Source organism: Schistocerca serialis, chromosome 1 (assembly GCF_023864345.2).
Source record: "Schistocerca serialis cubense isolate TAMUIC-IGC-003099 chromosome 1, iqSchSeri2.2, whole genome shotgun sequence".
In the NCBI taxonomy this organism is placed as follows: Eukaryota; Metazoa; Arthropoda; class Insecta; order Orthoptera; family Acrididae; genus Schistocerca; species Schistocerca serialis.
In genome coordinates this window covers 1,135,021,871-1,135,039,849 of record NC_064638.1, presented here as the reverse complement: position 1 = coordinate 1,135,039,849, position 17,979 = coordinate 1,135,021,871, and the positions used below count along the sequence as shown (strand labels likewise).

At 46.2% G+C, this 17,979-nt stretch overlaps 1 non-coding gene across 1 annotated transcript; it reads left to right on the top strand.

Moving 5' to 3' along the window:
• Positions 1 to 2,085: 2,085 nt before the first annotated feature.
• Trnaa-cgc (transfer RNA alanine (anticodon CGC)) lies at positions 2,086 to 2,158 on the top strand. The gene has a single exon. It is a non-coding gene; the product is annotated as a tRNA-Ala (tRNA).
• The last annotated feature ends 15,821 nt before the right edge of the window (positions 2,159 to 17,979 follow it).

Genomic DNA, 17,979 nt, shown 5'->3' with positions numbered 1-17,979 from the left:
AGCCATCCTATTGAAGCTTTCTTGTTAAAGTCAGTCATTGCACTCGTCTTTATTTCAGATTTAAGTGTACTGATGTTTTTGCAATTAGTGCAATCCCTTCGTTTAAATTGTCAGTATGGCATGCACAGGCTCAATTTCCATAATTTCTTTTCCACCATTAATTTTCAGATAAAGTTTGTTGTTAGCCTCTGTGATATTCGGAATGGTGCTGTATGTCTCCAGTCCAATCAGCGCAATACTCTGCTCCCCATTGCTTAAATCAATCGGTGGAAAGCAATTCACGTGTATTACTGACGATAGTTCTTTTAAAGTCACAGTATACGACACTGCATCTGAATCTCAACCGATGGCTGGATGCTTAATGCACCTGGTTGTATATATATGCTCATTCATAAACGTTATGAGGAACATGACGCACAGAAGTCTGCATAAGTAGCTATTAAAGTCTTGGTAGCGGTGAAAGTTGTAGAACACAGGTCTTCTGTCAGTGAAGTGTGGTTATAGCTCTTCTGGTGGCTGCAGATCTCCAAATGAGTCAAAATAGTACACGTTATTTGTATTTTTCTTAAAATATGCGCCTGCTGTCCACCATCTGGAGAGAGAATGAAGATGGGTATAGAGGTAAACATGCGAGACGATCAAGTGGCCGCTCCCAGCCATTATTAAGTTTAACGTGCTCACAATCGCGTTGGCACTTAATCACTTTCGCCCACCGTCGTAAGATAGAAAATAGAATGAAATATTAAATTCTCTCGTCTTGTCACTGCATCCGTTACACCACCCGGTAGGTTCCTGTCCCCCAGCAACATCTAAATTCACAATTCCACATTCTCCAGATTTCCACATAGTCTTCAGTAATGTACCCTGCATAAACACACCATGGAATCTTGGACTGCCAAATCTTTTCCGAACTAACTTGAGAAGATCTGTATTTGTAAGTGCTCTATCCAGCAGGATAGCTAACGGGCCTTTTTTTATATAGTTTCAGGTATTGCTGAGAGATCTGCAGGGGCTGGAATCAGGAAGGGGATAATTCCACCCAATGGCTTGGGTATCGGCAGAACACGGAGTGATTTAACCAGTCTTTTGAGCTAGAGGACATTGTTAGCTGCATACATCGCTGTCAGGATACAGTTTCTGAGACACCCCTTTTTCTTCTTCGCCGGTCGTAGTGGCCGAGTGGTTCTAGGCGCTACAGTCTGGAACCGCGCGACCGCTACGGTCGCAGGTTCGAATCCTGCCTCAGGCATGGATGTATGTGATGTCCTTAGGTTAGTTAGGTTTAAGTAGTTCTAAGTTCTAGGGGACTGATGACCAAAGAAGTTAAGTCCCATAGTGCTCAGAGCCATTTGAACCATTTTTTCCTTCTTCATCGTTATCTTCTTCTTTCTCTTCAGTGCACGACGTGCAGCGTCGGTAACTTGCTTGAAATTCACATCCAAGCCCAATTTAATTTTACCACACATGGTTTTGTCAAATACAAATGCTGCAGTGTGCTGTGCTATACCAATATCCTTTCTCGCACATATTGCCTTGGCTATATCAGCAAAAATTCGATCTGCAGCGTGACGTCATGGAAGATCTTTATGTTTTGCGTGAGCAGTGTCTTGTTCCAAGCATGCCTTCTCAAGCAGGTCAATCTTTTAGCCCGCAGCTCGTGGTCGTGCGGTAGCGTTCTCGCTTCCCACGCCCGGGTTCCCGGGCGGGGTCAGGGATTTTCTCTACCTCGTGATGACTGGGTGTTGTGTGACGTCCTTAGGTTAGTTAGGTTTAAGTAGTTCTAAGTTCTAGGGGACTGATGACCATAGATGTTAAGTCCCATAGCGCTCAGAGCCATTTGAACCAATCTCATTATCACCACAAGCCACTCGTTTTTGCAGATTTGTACTAGTTCCACAGCAATTATACCCCAGAATGTGCAATTCGACTGGAAGTTGGTCGAGAATACCAACACTTTCTATAATGTGTCCCTTATTGTACATGTTATGCTAATGTGCTGTTTGTCCTCTGCGCACCCCATTATACAGCAACACGTCAGTGTCAATCCCGCTGTTTTCTGTTGCAGGAAAACCAAGCCATTTACCGAGCGAGGTGGTGCAGTGGTTAGCACACTGGACTCGCATTCGGGAGGACGACGGTTCAATCCCGTCTCCGGCCATCCTGATTTAGGTTCCCTAAATCGTTTCAGGCAAATGTCGGGATGGTTCCTTTGAAAGGGCACGGCCGATTTCCTTCCCAATCCTTCCCTCACCCGCCTGGCGCTCCGTCTCTAATGACCTCGGTGTTGACGGGACGTTAAACACTAACCACCACCACCAAGCCATTTAACTAGTGCTTTACTCCATCGACGACTTATGACATACTCTATGAGAAACACGTGTTGTTCTGAGCTCTTCTACATTTGATGGGTGTAAAAGCATTCTGAAATTTCAGTGCCACTGCTGTCCTTTAAGATATAGGTTCTGGGATCTGTTCTCTGCACTTCGGAAAATTTGACTCTGTGGGTTTTCTGGCTATAGCGACTGACCACGCACAGAAAACTCCAACTTACTACTTCGATCAGGCACTTTTATTAAGGTTTGTATAATTACAGAAAACACAAGAAAACCAATACAGAAACTCACAACACGCACATCGTAACCTCAGTCCACGAGACCGAACCGAAGAACAACGAGTCCCCAAAGACCGTTTACTCTGCACTTCGTAGTTGACAGTTACTGGTGGTCGATCGTCGCCACAGAGCACTCCCCTCTCCCTCCCCCCCCTCCTCCGCGAATGCGAAGCACTGGGGGAAAGATATGGGCGTCTTCCTGTGCAGTGGTGTTGTGGGATGCTCGCTGGTTGATAGAGGTGTGTGCGAAGAGTCCATGCTGTCGGTGCAAGGTGGACTAGTGTCTGTATAGTCCGCTATCCAGTGGGGGCGACGGACTGGTCGACCTGCAGGCGTGAACTGCACTGGCACAGAAGACGTCAGCGTTGCAGTTCAGGCGAAGAGGGGGATGCGAATCTTGAGCATCCCGGCGGTGCTGAATGTGGCAGCTATGCCAGCCGTATCCACCCCGTTTGGGATGGGGACTGTGTGCAGGATGGCGATATGTGACGTGGGAGTGGACTCGTGCCAAGTGTCCCCTATGCGGAGGACAATGATGGATCCCTCGTGGAGCTGTAAGAAAAGCTCGTCGTGTGGGCACTCAGAGGTGTTGACTGACATGCAAATTTCCCACAAGGACATAGGGGCCACTAGGGGAGGTGGTGGGAGAAAATAACGTAGTTCAGGAGAAACACTCTGTCGGGGCATTGGGTGCTGCCATTTGCGACGAGGTAATGTCACACGCAACATGTGGTTGAGCCTGAGTTTGTGGATTCTCACACGCAGTGCCTGAGTGGAATGAGGGTGAGAATTGTCACACGCAACAACTGAGCTGCCCACTGGCGTAGGCTCAGTGCACATATGATCATGGTGGGGTGCAGGGGAGTGGGCAGTCTGTGTGAGATCGGAGTCGTCACCTGACGGAGGAACACTTGACTCTAGAGGGTGTGGTACAGATTCCTCGATCATCCAGGCTGGTTTCACACATTGAAGGGAAACTGTGTGCCGACGGCGACTGAGGAGAATGTCCATAGTATTGTCCGTGCAAGCCACTACTCGATGTGGGCCAGAGTAAGGTGACTGTAATGCCAGTTTGACTGTGTCATCTTGTAACATAACGAACTCGCAAGAGTCCAGTGCCGAATGCAGAAAGATCCAAGGGCGGGTGTGTGGTCGTGCAGGGGGCGTCAAGATCGCAGCTATGTGTGTCTAGACACGCTCAACTAGAGCGTGGAGTTCGGACAGGTCGACGATTGCTTCGTCTTTCACGAACTCTGTGGGTGGAACTAGGGTCTCGCCATACAGAAGCTCTGTAAGTGAAGCCTGGAAATCTGTCTTGTAAGCTGTGCGTAGTCCTAACATAATCCATAGAAGGGCATCAGACCACTCACTGCCGTGGCACATGAGGGCCACTTTCAGAGTCCTGAGCCACTGCTCGACCAGTGCATTGCTCTGTGTGTGGTAAGCCATAGTGCGGAATCTATCCACCCCACAGATTACACAGAGTTTGTTAAATAGCATGGATTCAAACTGGCTTCCCTGGTCCATGGTGATGGATGTAGGGCAGCCGAATCGTGCTATCCAGGAGGATACGAATGCATATGCTATGGAATCCTCTGGATGTCCTGTAGGGGCTATGCAGCGCAGGGGGAACAATAGGCTGGGTGGTGCCCATGGACGTATCGCACCACAGTGGCCTGAACAAGCCCAGCAGGTTGCAGGGAACGATCTGGGTCCTGTCGGAGGTTGTGTAATTTGGTATCATTGTCCTGTAAGCAGGTCAGTTCGTCGAAATTAATGGGGGACGAAATTGCAGTGATACGTGATAGGTAGTCAGCCACCATATTTTCTGAACCTTGGATGTAATCGATGTCTGTTGTGTATTGGCAAATTAAGTCCATCAGCCGAAACCTACGTGGGGGTAGGTCAACACTGGGGTTACGGATAGCCTCCTGGAGAGGGCAATGGTCTGTGCAAATTGTTATGTTCCTTCCTTCGATGTCTGTGCAGAAATATTTTAAAGCTTCATAAACTGCAAGCAGTTCTCTGTCGAATGCTGACCATTTACGTTGAGCCGTAGGTAGTTTCTTGGAAAAAAAATGGAGTGGTTGTGACATGTCACCGAGGTGCTGTTGCAGGACTGCACTGATTGCAGAATCACCTGCATCTGCTGTAATTGAGATGCAGGCATCTGGCAAAGGGTGGGCGAGTGTGATGCCCCGTGCTAACTCTGACTTAAGGTCTTCGAAAGCTCTCAGCATGTTGTCAGACCACTGTACTCGGCGATTGCCTGAGGTTTGTTTTTCGGCCAGTGCATCAGTCAAAGGGGCTTGAATTGCTGCCACCATGTTTAGGTTACGACAGTAGAAATTGATAGTTCCTAAAATTCATGGAACGACAGCAAGAGAGGTAGATCGCGAATGCAGTCAACCCGCTCCTGAGGGGGGCGTATACCTTCCAAGGAGATGGTGTACCCCAGAAAAGTGACAGCGATGCAGCGGAGTTGCTACTTGTCATTATTGATCTCGACTCCGTTGCGTGTCAATAAGTCTTGTATCGTGGCCAGGTGGAGTTCATGTCCTCTGTCAGAGGAGGAAAAATGAGTATGTCGTTGAGGTATGTGTAACAATATGTGCAGTTAAACAGAAGTGGGTCTATGAAACCTTGCCAAGTTTGGGCCGTTTTTTTGAGACCGCAAGGCACGTAACAAAATTCGTAGAGGCTGAAAGGTGTGGTCAACACTGCCTTTGGTATGTCACTCTGTGCCATAGGTATCTGTAAATATGCCTTGCAGCAGTCCAAGACAGTGAAGATGCATGCTCCGCTAAGTACAGGGCTATTACAAGTAATTGAAGCGATTTCATAAATTCACTGTAGCTGCATTCATTGGCATATGGTCACGACACACTACAGATACGTAGAAAAACTCATAAAGTTTTGTTCGGCTGAAGCCGCACTTCAGGTTTCTGCCGCCAGAGCGCTCGAGAGCGCAGTGAGACAAAATGGCGACAGGAGCCGAGAAAGCGCATGTCGTGCTTGAAATGCACTCACATCAGTCAGTCATAACAGTGCAATGACACTTCAGGACGAAGTTCAACAAAGATCCACCAACCGCCAACTCCATTCGGCGATGGTATGCGCAGTTTAAAGCTTCTGGATGCCTCACTAAGGGGAAATCAACGGGTCGGCCTGCAGTGAGCAAAGAAACGGTTGAACGCGTGCGGGCAAGTTTCACGCGTTGCCCGCGGAAGTCGACGAATAAAGCAAGCAGGGAGCTAAACGTACCACAGCCGACGGTTTGGAAAATCTTACGGAAAAAGCTAAAGCATAAGCCTTACCGTTTACAATTGCTACAAGCCCTGACACCCGATGACAAAGTCAAACGCTTTGAATTTTCGGCGCGGTTGCAACAGCTCATGGAAGAGGATGCGTTCAGTGCGAAACTTGTTTTCAGTGATGAAGCAACATTTTTTCTCAATGGTGAAGTGAACAGACACAATGTGCGAATCTGGGCGGTAGAGAATCCTCACGCATTCCTGCAGCAAATTCGCAATTCACCAAAAATTAACATGTTTTGTGCAATCTCACGGTTTAAAGTTTACGGCCCCTTTTTCTTCTGCGAAAAAAACGTTACAGGACACGTGTATCTGGACATGCTGGAAAATTGGCTCATGCCACAACTGGAGACCGACAGCGCCGACTTCATCTTTCAACAGGATGGTGCTCCACCGTAATTCCATCATGACGTTCGGCATTTCTTAAACAGGAGATTGGAAAACCGATGGATCGGTCGTGGTGGAGATCATGATCAGCAATTCATGTCATGGCCTCCACGCTCTCCCGACTTAACCCCATGCGATTTCTTTCTGTGGGGTTATGTGAAAGATTCAGTGTTTAAACCTCCTCTACCAAGAAACGTGCCAGAACTGCGAGCTTGCATCAACGATGCTTTCGAACTCATTGATGGGGACATGCTGCGCCGAGTGTGGGAGGAACTTGATTATCGGCTTGATGTCTGCCGAATCACTAAAGGGGCACATATCGAACATTTGTGAATGCCTAAAAAACTTTTTGAGTTTTTGTATGTGTGTGCAAAGCATTGTGAAAATATCTCAAATAATAAAGTTATTGTAGAGCTGTGAAATCGCTTCAATCATTTGTAATAACCCTGTACTTGCGTGAAGTGTGGTATATGCGGTATTGGATCATCGTCTAATACGGTCCGCGCATTGAGGTGGCGATAGTCGCCGTGGAGGCGCACTGTGCCGTCCTTTTTGTGAACTAAATGTGTGGGCAAAGACCAGTTGCTGTCCGATGGACGAAAAATACCTGCCCGCAGAAGTTCCTACACTGTGGCCTTAGCGAGGCATAGTTTATGTGGCGGCAGTTAGCGCGCTTTATGACGCAGTGGTGGCCCATCTGTTGTAACAATTTTGTGTGTTGTGCCATTCATAATAGCGTTCAGCTGGGCTGGCGAACTCGCTCGGGGGCCGTCGTGAACGGGAATCGGTAGCACGCGAGAGTCACTAATCTGCTGGGAAAGCTGTCTGCTTCGGCGGCGACAAAGTTCCATGAGGTGTGTATCTGGTGTCGGAGGGGGGAGGGGGGGCTGGCGGCGTCAAAGCCCACGCGTTGGGTCGCCGGTGTCACAGGGTGGCAGCGTTGACAGGCATTGCACGAGGCATCATGCATCGGCGAGGGCTTGTTTAGCCGACGATATGGCCTAGTTCAGCTCGGTGTTGCGTGCGTGGGTGGAGATCGTCGACTTTAGAGCGCTCGGACTGTGGCTGGGCGATGGAAGTTGTAAGGCTGTCCGCCAGTAGAGAGCACTCGATGAGAGCTGTGTCGAAATCGTCAGGAATCTGAGGGGGATGGGGGGGCCGAGAAGGCGACTGAACACAGCATGTGAGTGAACGAGGCGTGGTCCAATAATGCGGCCGACTGGACGTCTGGAGACAGTCCAAAATGAGATATGAAGTTGATGCCTAATACTGGGTGTTCTACGTCAGCCATGTAGAAAGACCGTGTGAACTGTTTGCCAGGTATGAGTTCAATAGGTAATCTGGCCAAACCGTCTACAAGGAGTGGCGATTTATTTGCTGTTTGAAGGAACAGTTCGGCTGGTGTCATGTCCTTTATGGTAAACGTGGGAGGTACGACACTAACGTCTGCTCCGGTATCGACGAGAAAATACCGGCGCGAACCTAAATCCAAAGCATACAGATGTCCTTGTGAGGTGGGGGATCTGGCAGAATGCAACATCCGTGGGCGCCCTTGTATGTATCCGTGAGCTGTGGCGCCCGCTGCGGCCCGCTTGCGGCATTTGGGAATGCACAGGGCAGTCGGCAGTTGCGAGTGGCGTCCCTGTAAGTGGGGTGGAACCAGCATATGCATGAGTCATCCCGCCAGCCAAAGAGTCAGGCGAGGGGAAGGTGGGGCGAGCAGGCACTAGCCCGGTTGGGGTGGGGACAGGCTAGTGCCGGCCCACTCTCAATTCCCAGTCTTGGCCGCTAGATGGCTGCTGTTCTGTGTGCTGTCTGGGATACGCACGCGCCCGGCCTCTACTGCCTGACGGTGGAAGTATATTCACAGGATTACCAACCTCGACGGTATAAAGTACTGTGCTGTGCAGAGGGAGGTGATGGTGCTGAATAATGGTGTATGCCTGGTCTGCTAGCCGTAGTTTATCCTCGAATGACACTGCGGTATGTGGGAGCAAATGTAATTTTAGTTCTTGCGGCAGTTTCACCAACCACAATGACCAAAGCGCTAAGTTCGGCAAGATCTCGGTACTGACCTGTGAATGCAAGTGTCGCCACAGCTGTGAGGGGGCTCTGTCGCCTAAAGTCTCTTCATAAAAAATGTTGTGAATCGTATTGGCTGGTGGATGAGAAAGGTGTTCGATGAGTAATGTACGGGCAGAAGCATATTTGTTGCTCTTGGGTGGATTCAGCAACAAGTCACTGATGAGATTAGGCTGGTCATGCAGGTTGTTCACTAAACATGCAACACGAGTGCTGTCGTCTGCAATACCGTGTATGTCCAACATGTTATCCACTAAGGTAAACCAAGTCACTGGGTTGTCCAGTTGTCACGGCAGTAGCTGCGGAAAAGACTGGGGCCAGTGCTTGTGGAGATGTAGGACAAGCATGAATCATACAGGGATTCTGCATGGTGTTCACTGATGCGAACTGTGCCTCAGTGATGGGCGATGTGTTGTACTGAACGTCTGTTAGCTGTGGAGGCGAGACATGATATCCAGTCCTTGTAGGCAGGAAATCTGTATGGCTACACGACGAGCACGGTGCGGCAGGCGCGGAAAGATCAACGGCCAATGCAGATGAAATCTCGAGCAGAGGCGCGAAATCGCGATTGAGTGCCGAGTGAAGGGTGGAACCACAGCAGGTGCGTAGTCTGAGGTGTGCGTGGGGCGGAAGGAAGGGTAGGCGTATACATGGTCCATCACAGTTGATGAGAGTGTCCCTTTGACTGGCACGGAGGGGGACACATTAAACGGCAGACCACTCTGAGGAGGGTGCGGCCATACATGTGGATCCCAAAACCGGACAGCCGCGCGGTCAATGTTGTGCAGTAGAAACTTGGGCGAAGGGTTTCCACAATCTTGTGCTGTAGAAGCATTCTGTCGAGCATAGAATGCCGTAGAAGGTGTCCGTGCCAATGTGTACAGCGCCCGGTGTGGTGTGCCAACAGAGGTTAGGTGTGTCTGGCTGGTCGAAGCAAACACTGAAAATATGGACAGTCCTAGTGTATTAATAGCATATGGGGTAAAGTGCTGTACTTCACAGCCGAATATCCATTCTGTGGTCTCGGCGTCCTGCACCGCCGGAAAAACTGGAGGTTGCGACATTGTCTATTGGTGTAGAACCGGTGGTACACAGCGAACGAATGCAACGTATTTTCGCGGCTCATGGTCACCAATGTGGGTTTTCCAGCTATATTGAGTGACGACACACAGAAAACTCCAGCTTACTACGATCAGGCACTTTTATTGAGGTTCATATAATTATACAAAACACAAGAAAAACAATATAGAAACTCACGACACGCACATCGTAACCTCAGTCCACGAGACCAAACCAAAGAACAATGAGTTTCCAAAGACCGTTTACTTGGTTCAAATGGCTCTGAGCACTATGGGACTTAACTTCTCAGGTCATCAGTCCCCTAGAAAGTAGAACCACTTAAACCTAACTAACCTAAGGACATCACACACATCCATGCCCGAGGCAGGATTCGAACCTGCGACCGTAGCAGCAGCGCGGTTCCAGACTGTAGCGCCTTGAACCGCTCGGCCATACCTGCCGGCAGACCGTTTACTCTGCACTTCGTAGGTGGCTGTTACTGGCGGTCGATGATCGCCACAACTCTCCCACTCAACCAGTTTGAGAGGTATGGCTTCGCAAATACTGTCTTGTGTTTTGAGTTACGTACCAAATCACCCACATTAAATTTGTGTTTACGTGGATCCAGCATTTTAATACGATAGTACACTGCATCCATGAGTCCATTATCAGGTACATTGATTGTTCTCATTTTTATTGCCCTATGTTTGATTCAATTATCTTGTGCATTTATTTATGGGTGGATATCTTTCCATTTGTGTGAGTCACAAAGATTAAAATGCATCCACATTTGACCTTTTATTGTACTGTTCAGACATTCCACAATACTCGCCTTCGGATGGGGGGGGGGGGGGGGGTCGGGGGTGTGAAGGTTGAGTATTGATGTATTCATTACTGCTGCGCCACAGTCTTGAAATACCTGTTGTAAAACTCTCCACTGTGATTGGTTTGGAGATTGTCTGAGCATTGATTCGTCCCTGTCTGCAACAAACGCTGGAACACCTGTCTCTGTTTTTATTTTGACATTTAATCCCCAGAAAAATTTGAAGTATTATGTATCAATAACTGTTAAATTATATTTCAATCCATTATTCTCATGTGAATATTCTCTCATATCTACAAGATCAGCCTGCCACCAGTCATCCAAACCTTTAACCATAACATGCCTATGATGGTATGTTTTCTGCACTGGTTTGTGCAGCTCTCAAACTACTGCCCTCATACGTATTCGATTATATATACTTCTCTCTCGAAACCCTGAAATTACTGAGACAACCTCATTCAAATGAGCGGTACTACATGCTGCAGTTGATGCCACGAGCAGTCATAGTCGACCTATTAGCCCATTCAGGTTGTTGTAGTATATGTATTGGGGGGCTGATTCCTGACTCTTTTATGCTGAATGTTAATATTTTCACCACTCCTATACTGACAATGAAATAATAATGGTTTTATAATGTCACTGTATTTCGGAATGCATTGTTTTGTTGCTTTCCTGTGAACTATTGTCGCATTTCACCATAAATTTCCAGTGCTTTGAGTCAACATTTTACTGTTTTTGAGGGTTTAGGAAAATGAGGTTCAGCAGACCTAGTGTTCTTTGAAATTCGATATCATCTATCGGTATTTTTTTCAGTTACAGTTATAGGCCGCGTTCCCAATTGTGTAAGGTGTTTCACTACTGACATCGAATGTTTTGTCTGTCCTAGCATCACTGTGATGGTTAATGAAACCAGCAATACCATCATCATCATCATCATAATGTAATTTCGCTGAGAGTTCATTGAGAAATTCAGTAACTGGTTTATAGGTTCTCGGCAGAGCCTCCTCTCGATCCAAATGTCCTAACCTTAGCAACTGTAACTTCTCTCAAACAGCCTTCTGCACAGCGATGACCTTATACATATTCGACATCTTGTTATATATTATGTGGGCTGCTTCACAGGCTGCACCTTACATAAATTTCCCTCAGTCTTTAGAGTTAAGTCATGAACTTTCTTTTCAATTCCATAAACTTACGAGTATAAGGCTAAGTTGTCTACTTTCTTCACTTGTGCAGGTGTACATCTCTAGTTCCTTAACCCTAGTTTCTAATTCGTTGATCAGTCTCAGAAGGGTCTGGACATAAGTCTCTGGCTCCTTAACTTTACGTTCAAGAGACTGAAATTTTCCATCTATGTACAGACAGATTTGTCTATGCACATCTATTCTCTCGGGCTGGGTGACTGACATACACGCGAACTTGTCAATGGTGCAATGTATACTAACATATTCTTCGCTTTTTGATAGCGATATATAGAGAAACTCCTGGAAGTTCTGTCGATACCTACTATCGCTCAGTTTTCTTGATTTATCAATAATGAGAAACCTGTCAGTGTATAATTCCAGCAAACTGTACATACCTTTACAGAATCACTTAATGACATATTGGTTCCAACATGTGCATGGTAAATGTGTTTTAAATTCAGATTGTCTCGCTTGAAAGTTATAATGAGATTTGCATTATGCCTCACCACTGTTTCGGGATTCTGGAATATGTCTGACTCAAATAAAATATGTCAACACCCATATGACGACCAAGACAGAAATATCGTAGAATGTGACCCTGGTTTCCACAGCAACATCGTCAAATATGAACACTGTATTTGGCTTTGCAATTTCTGGTTGAAAAATTTGACTGCTTTGACTGAATGTCGAGTATATTACACCGTCAACACCCTGTCGTATCGTTTGCAGTAGCTGGTATTTGGGCTGTAACAGCATGTTTGGAAGTACATATTCATGCTCAAAGTAGACTCCATATGGATGTATTAGTGGTGACATGATAGCATTAGTCTTGCCACAGTTGGATGGGCCTACAATTATCACTCGTACATTATTGGGTAGGAGTAGCCCATTATTCTTCTTCTTCTACATCTACATCAATCTACAGCCACACTCCGCACAGTGATGTTACAGATAGTGTCAGGCCAGCACAGTAAATGTCTGGAGATGGAGGCTACTCAGGCCATCTGTTGGCTGATGTAGAGTTCTGCATTACAAAGTGCATCCCATTTCAACTCCATAAACCACACTGTAATATTTCTCAATGCATTTTCAGTCTCTGACACAACATGCCTGTTACTATCCACTGATGCTTCCACACCAATATTTAAGCGCCTTGAACTGCCAGCTGTTAAATTACAAGTTGGAGTGGAAAGCGGTTGTGCACTGGTAGAAATCAGCAGCTTCTCATACACCACATCAACACCCTCTCCTCGTAGCAACATTGGAATGTTCGGGGATGTTGCTTATCTTGGAGACCAGTACTGACCTGCACTGAGTGGTGTAGGACATCAGCACACTTATTTTGAGATTTGGGGACTGGCTGGGTCTCTTCATCAAGGAGCAGGATGGATAATAGCAGCTGCTCCAACATGCTGGTCAGATGTGCTACAGAATGCAATAGTACTGCTGCCACTGCTGAGCCCAACATGCTGGTGGTCGCTGAAGTTCCCGGCAAGTAGGTGGTGGTTTCTCCTGGACCAGATACTCTGGAGGTTGCAGCCAGTTCGGACATGCTTGAGGCCATTGAATAAAGAAGAAGAAACAATAAGCATCCACAAAGACATAGAGTCGAACAAATAAATGGAACTTCAGAAAGAAGAGGAGGAACCACTAAATCTATCAATAGTAGTAAAGACATATAACGAGTAGAAGGGAGGGGGTGGGGATGATAAAGCGCTGCTCCAAGAGCATGCAGGGACAAGGTGGAGAGAGGGTAGAGCAACTATGTGCATTTGGGAGGTTAGAGGGCAGGGAAGAGGTGGGGAGGGGTTAGCGGAAAGGGAGAGAAGTAAAAAGACTGGATGCATTGGTTGAATAGAGGGCTGTGTAGTGCAGAATGGGAACAGGGAAGGTGCTAGATGGGTAAGGATAATGACTAACGAAGGTTTAGGACATGAGGGTTATGGGAATACAGGATATATTTGCAGGGAGAGTTCCCACCTGCACAATTCAGAAAAGCCAGTGTTGGTGGGAAGGATCCAGACGGCACAGCCATTGGAGTGAAGAACGTCATGGTGGGTGGCGTGCTCAGCAGCAGGATGGTCCAGTTGTTTTTTGGCTGCAGTTGGTCAGTGGTCATTCATGCACACAGACAGCTTGATGGGTGTCATGCCCACATAGAATGCAGCACAATGGTTGCAGTTTAGTCTGTAGATCACATGACAGGTTTCACAGGTAGCCCTGCCTTTGATGGTATAGGTAATGTTTGTGACTGGCTGGAGTAGGTAGTGGTGGGAGGCTGCATGGGACAGGTCTTGCATCTAGGTCTATTACAGAGAATTGAGACATGAGGCAAGGGGTTGGGAGAAGGGGTTGTGTAGGGATGGACGAGGATGTTGTGTACATTCAATGGGAGGTGGAGAATGTAATTCAGTTGCCCCAGTCTTGGATGGTACTGAGTCACAAGGGAAATGCTCCTCTGTGGCCAGCTGATGGAACTTTGGGAGGTGGTGGGTGACTGGAAAGATAGGGCATGTGAGGTCTGTTTTTGTACAATATTGGGTTGGCAGGGGCTGTAAAGACCTCAGTGAGACCCATGGTGTATTTTGAGAGGAACCGCTCATCACTGCAGCCACAGGTGGCCAGGCTGTATGGAAGAGCTTTCTTGGTATGGAACTGGTGGCAGATGTCGAAGTGGAGGTATTGCTGGTGGTTGGTAGGTTTGATATGGACAGAGGTTCTGATGTAGGCATCTTTGAGGTGGAGCTCAACATCTAGGATGGTGTCTTGTTGTATTGAGTAGGACCAGTTGAAGCAAATGGGGGACAGGGTGTTGAGGTTCTGGAGGAATGTAGATACGTTGTCCTCACCCTCAATCCTTATCACGAAGATGTCGTCAATGAGTCTGAACCAAGTCAGAGGTTTAAGATTCTGGGTGTTTAGGAAGGATTCCTCTAGATGGCCGATGAATTTGTTGGGATAGGATGGTGCCATGTGGGTGCCCATAGCTGTACCCCAGTTTGTGTGTAATCCCTTCAAAGGAGAAGTAATTGTGGGTGAGGATATAGTTGATCATGGCGACTAGGAAGGAGGCTGTTGGTTTGGAGTCTATTGGGCACTGGAAAAGGTAGTGTTCAATAGCGACAAGGCCTGGGGCGTTAGGGATGTTAGTGTAAAGGGAGGTGGCATCAGTAGTGATGAGCAGGGAACCATGTGTAAAGGAACAGGAATGGTGGAGAGTTGGTGCAGGTAATGGTTGATATATTTTCTATAGGAGTTTAGGTTGTGGGTAATAGGCTGAAGGTGCTGGTATACAGCAACAGAGATTATGGGGCGTCCAGGGTAGATGGATTTCTGGACTTCTGCATTTAGTGTTAATAGCACTGGGAATTGGCCAAATGTTGGAGTCCTGGCCGAAAAGGATGGATTGGAGTGCGTTTACTAAATTAAAGGACACGTGGAAAACCTGCTTATAAAGCTCCAGTCTCACCTGGATCTGCGTAAAAAGGATGGTTACATTGTTACAGTGTGCTGGACTGGATATCGAGCCTTTAGCAACAGAACAACCGTTTGCAGAGATTAAAACCGACGGTGTAACAACATTTAATGACCACTCGTTCGTGAAATCTGTAAACGTAAAGTGTGAATGGAAATTCCATAAGAATGTGCGGCAGAAGAGCTGATAGCGTACACTCAAGTAGATGTGGAACATTATAACAATAGTATTGTGCAGGAAATGACAGGCAAAATTAAATTCACCGAATGCTCTTGTCTAGAAGAACGTCAGTAACGAACAGAGCTAACTGTTAAACCCGTAAAAGAGAGATTACAGGGAAAAAGTTAGATATGTTTTGGAATTCGTGAATATATCTTATTTGTACCTGTCAAAGTATTGGCTGGAGAAAGAGTTAGACGAGTCCGATGTAGATTCGAATTATAAGATAAAAGTTAAGGTGGATGTCGTTAAAACAGCACTAACCAAAAATAAAGAAAGAGTTGTTTTATGCATGTGAATGTTTATGTAGAAATTAATAAATATTTTTATAAGAATATTTGCTTGTCTTATTTGTTAACCTAATAGAAATCACAAGAATATCCCTATTTATGATGATCTTTGTGCACGTAATTCGGATGTGGGTAGTGGGTAGTTTGATGACCTTGATAAGTAGTTGAAACTAGGTAGTTGAAGGCAAGGCAACCCTCGTTTCATACCTGTATGAGGGTAGTTACATGTTCGTCTTGGTATATGAAATTCATTCCATTCCTCTCTCTGTTGTGGTGGCTCTGAGTAGCAGAAGTGGATCGAGGGTTTCAAACAGCATACTGCATCTACATCTACATCTCCATGGATACTCTGCAAATCACATTTATGTGCCTGGCAGAGGGTTCATCGAACCACCTTCACAATTCTCTATTATTCCAATCTCGTATAGCGTGCAGGAAGAATGAACACCTATATCTTTCCGTACGAGCTCTGATTTCCCTCATTTTATCATGGTGATTGTTCCTCCCTATGCAGGTCGGTGTCAACAAAATATTTTCGCATTCGGAGGAGAAAGTTGGTGTTTGGAATTTCGTCAGAAGATTCCATCGCAACGAAAAACGCCTTTCTTTTAACGATTTCCAGCGCAAATCCTGTATCATTTCTGTGACACTCTCTCCCATGTTTCGCGATAATACGAAACGTGCTGCCTTTCTTTGGACGTTTTTGAAGTACGCTGTCAGTCCTATCTGGTAAGGTTCCCACACGGCGCAACAGTATTCTAAAAGAGGACGGCCAAGCGTAGTGTAGACTGTCTCCTTAGTAGGCCTGTTACATTTTCTATGTGTCCTGTTAATAAAACGCAGTCTTTGGTTAGCCTTCCCCACAACAAATTCTGTGTGATCCTTCCAATTTAAGTTGTTCGTAATTGTAATACCTAGGTATTTAGTTGAATTTAGGGCTTTTAGATTAGACTCGTTTATCGTGTAACCGAAGTTTAACGAGTTCCTTTTAGCATTCATGTGGATGACCTCACAGTTTTCGTTATTCAGGGTAAACTGCCACTTTTCGCACCATTCAGATATATTTTCTGAAACGTTTTGCAGTTTGTTTTCATCTTCTGATGACTTTATTAGTCGATAAACGACAGCGTCATCTGCAAACAACCGAAGACAGCTGCTCAGATTGTCTCCCAAATCGTTTATCTGGATAAGGAAGAGCAAAGGGCCTATAATACTGCCTTGGGGAACGCCAGAAATCACTTCTGGAAGTCAGTACTGGACTACAACATATGCACCATCCATTGAACCACGGATCATTCCAGCGACACCCCAGGGACAGAGTGTGGATAGGAATATACTAATAGCCACTATCTATCATATCAGTGTATGGTGATGTGATGCAGCACTCATGGTGAAATCTGGAGACTGATCCATTTATTTACGACATTCTGAGAACAGAATACTTAGAATACTCTCGATTCTGAGTGGCTGGAAGACCTGTATGTTAAATCATTTCTTGGAAGCGGTGGTGAGACGTCTTGGATTGTGGCGGGGGGGGGGGGGGGGGGGAAATGATGTTTTCGTGGAAGATACTTGGACCCTTCCAAGTTACTCTTTCTACATTAAGTGTGTCAGTTCTTCCTGCTCTGGCATACGCCAACTATCGTGCAAGAACTAACGTAACATAAATAACAGCGCGAGGACTTTTTGATTGTAATTACACCCTTTATTTCTCTACAGATACGTAATAACGACGATGTGCAGGGATGGGTTTACTAGTGGGAAGCTGTGATGGCCATATACTCCTATAAATTATAATCACGCTACTAGTTGGAAGTATTATGCTGTTGGAACGTAACGTTACTGTGGTTAGTGTTCCGACATATCACCAGACATGTGTGGGTAGTGATCAGAGGACTATTCCTGTAAAAAATTACGTACGTCAAGCCACTAGGTGAGCATAGATTTGACGTGGGGAATTGTGATTTCAACGTATTAACGAGTATATCCGGCTGTAGGGATTGATAGATTCATTTTGTAAACACCTGCACAGTATACCAATGCAAGGGTTCAACCGGATTTGCTACAGTGTACAGACATGGCAGGCAGTACAGCTGTAACATCCTGGATACACAGAATGTCCTCTCATTGGCTCCCCTAAAAAGATCCTTTTGTAGCCCTATCAATTGCGATGTTTATTACAGTACACCAACGCATATCAGTGATGTCTTTCCAACCCTTTCGTCGATGGGAGTGCTGTTGATTATTGCATAGTGCCAGATGCCTGTGCTTTGCAGCACTTGTTTAAGAGAATCCTGGCGGAATGCAGCACTTTCTGGAAGTGCTGACTGAAAATAAATGCAGTCTGTTCTCGAGTATGATGGGCTGGAAGACCTAACTGTCGAATAATTCCCTAGAGATCCCTGCCGCCGTTGGATAAGTAGCTGCAGCAGCAAGTCGTATACTCCTAGCTCACTCATTTGCTACATAGTTTAATTCTTAATTTCTTTGCGTGTTTTTGGTACTTGCATTGTCTAATTCATAAATTTCTGGCGT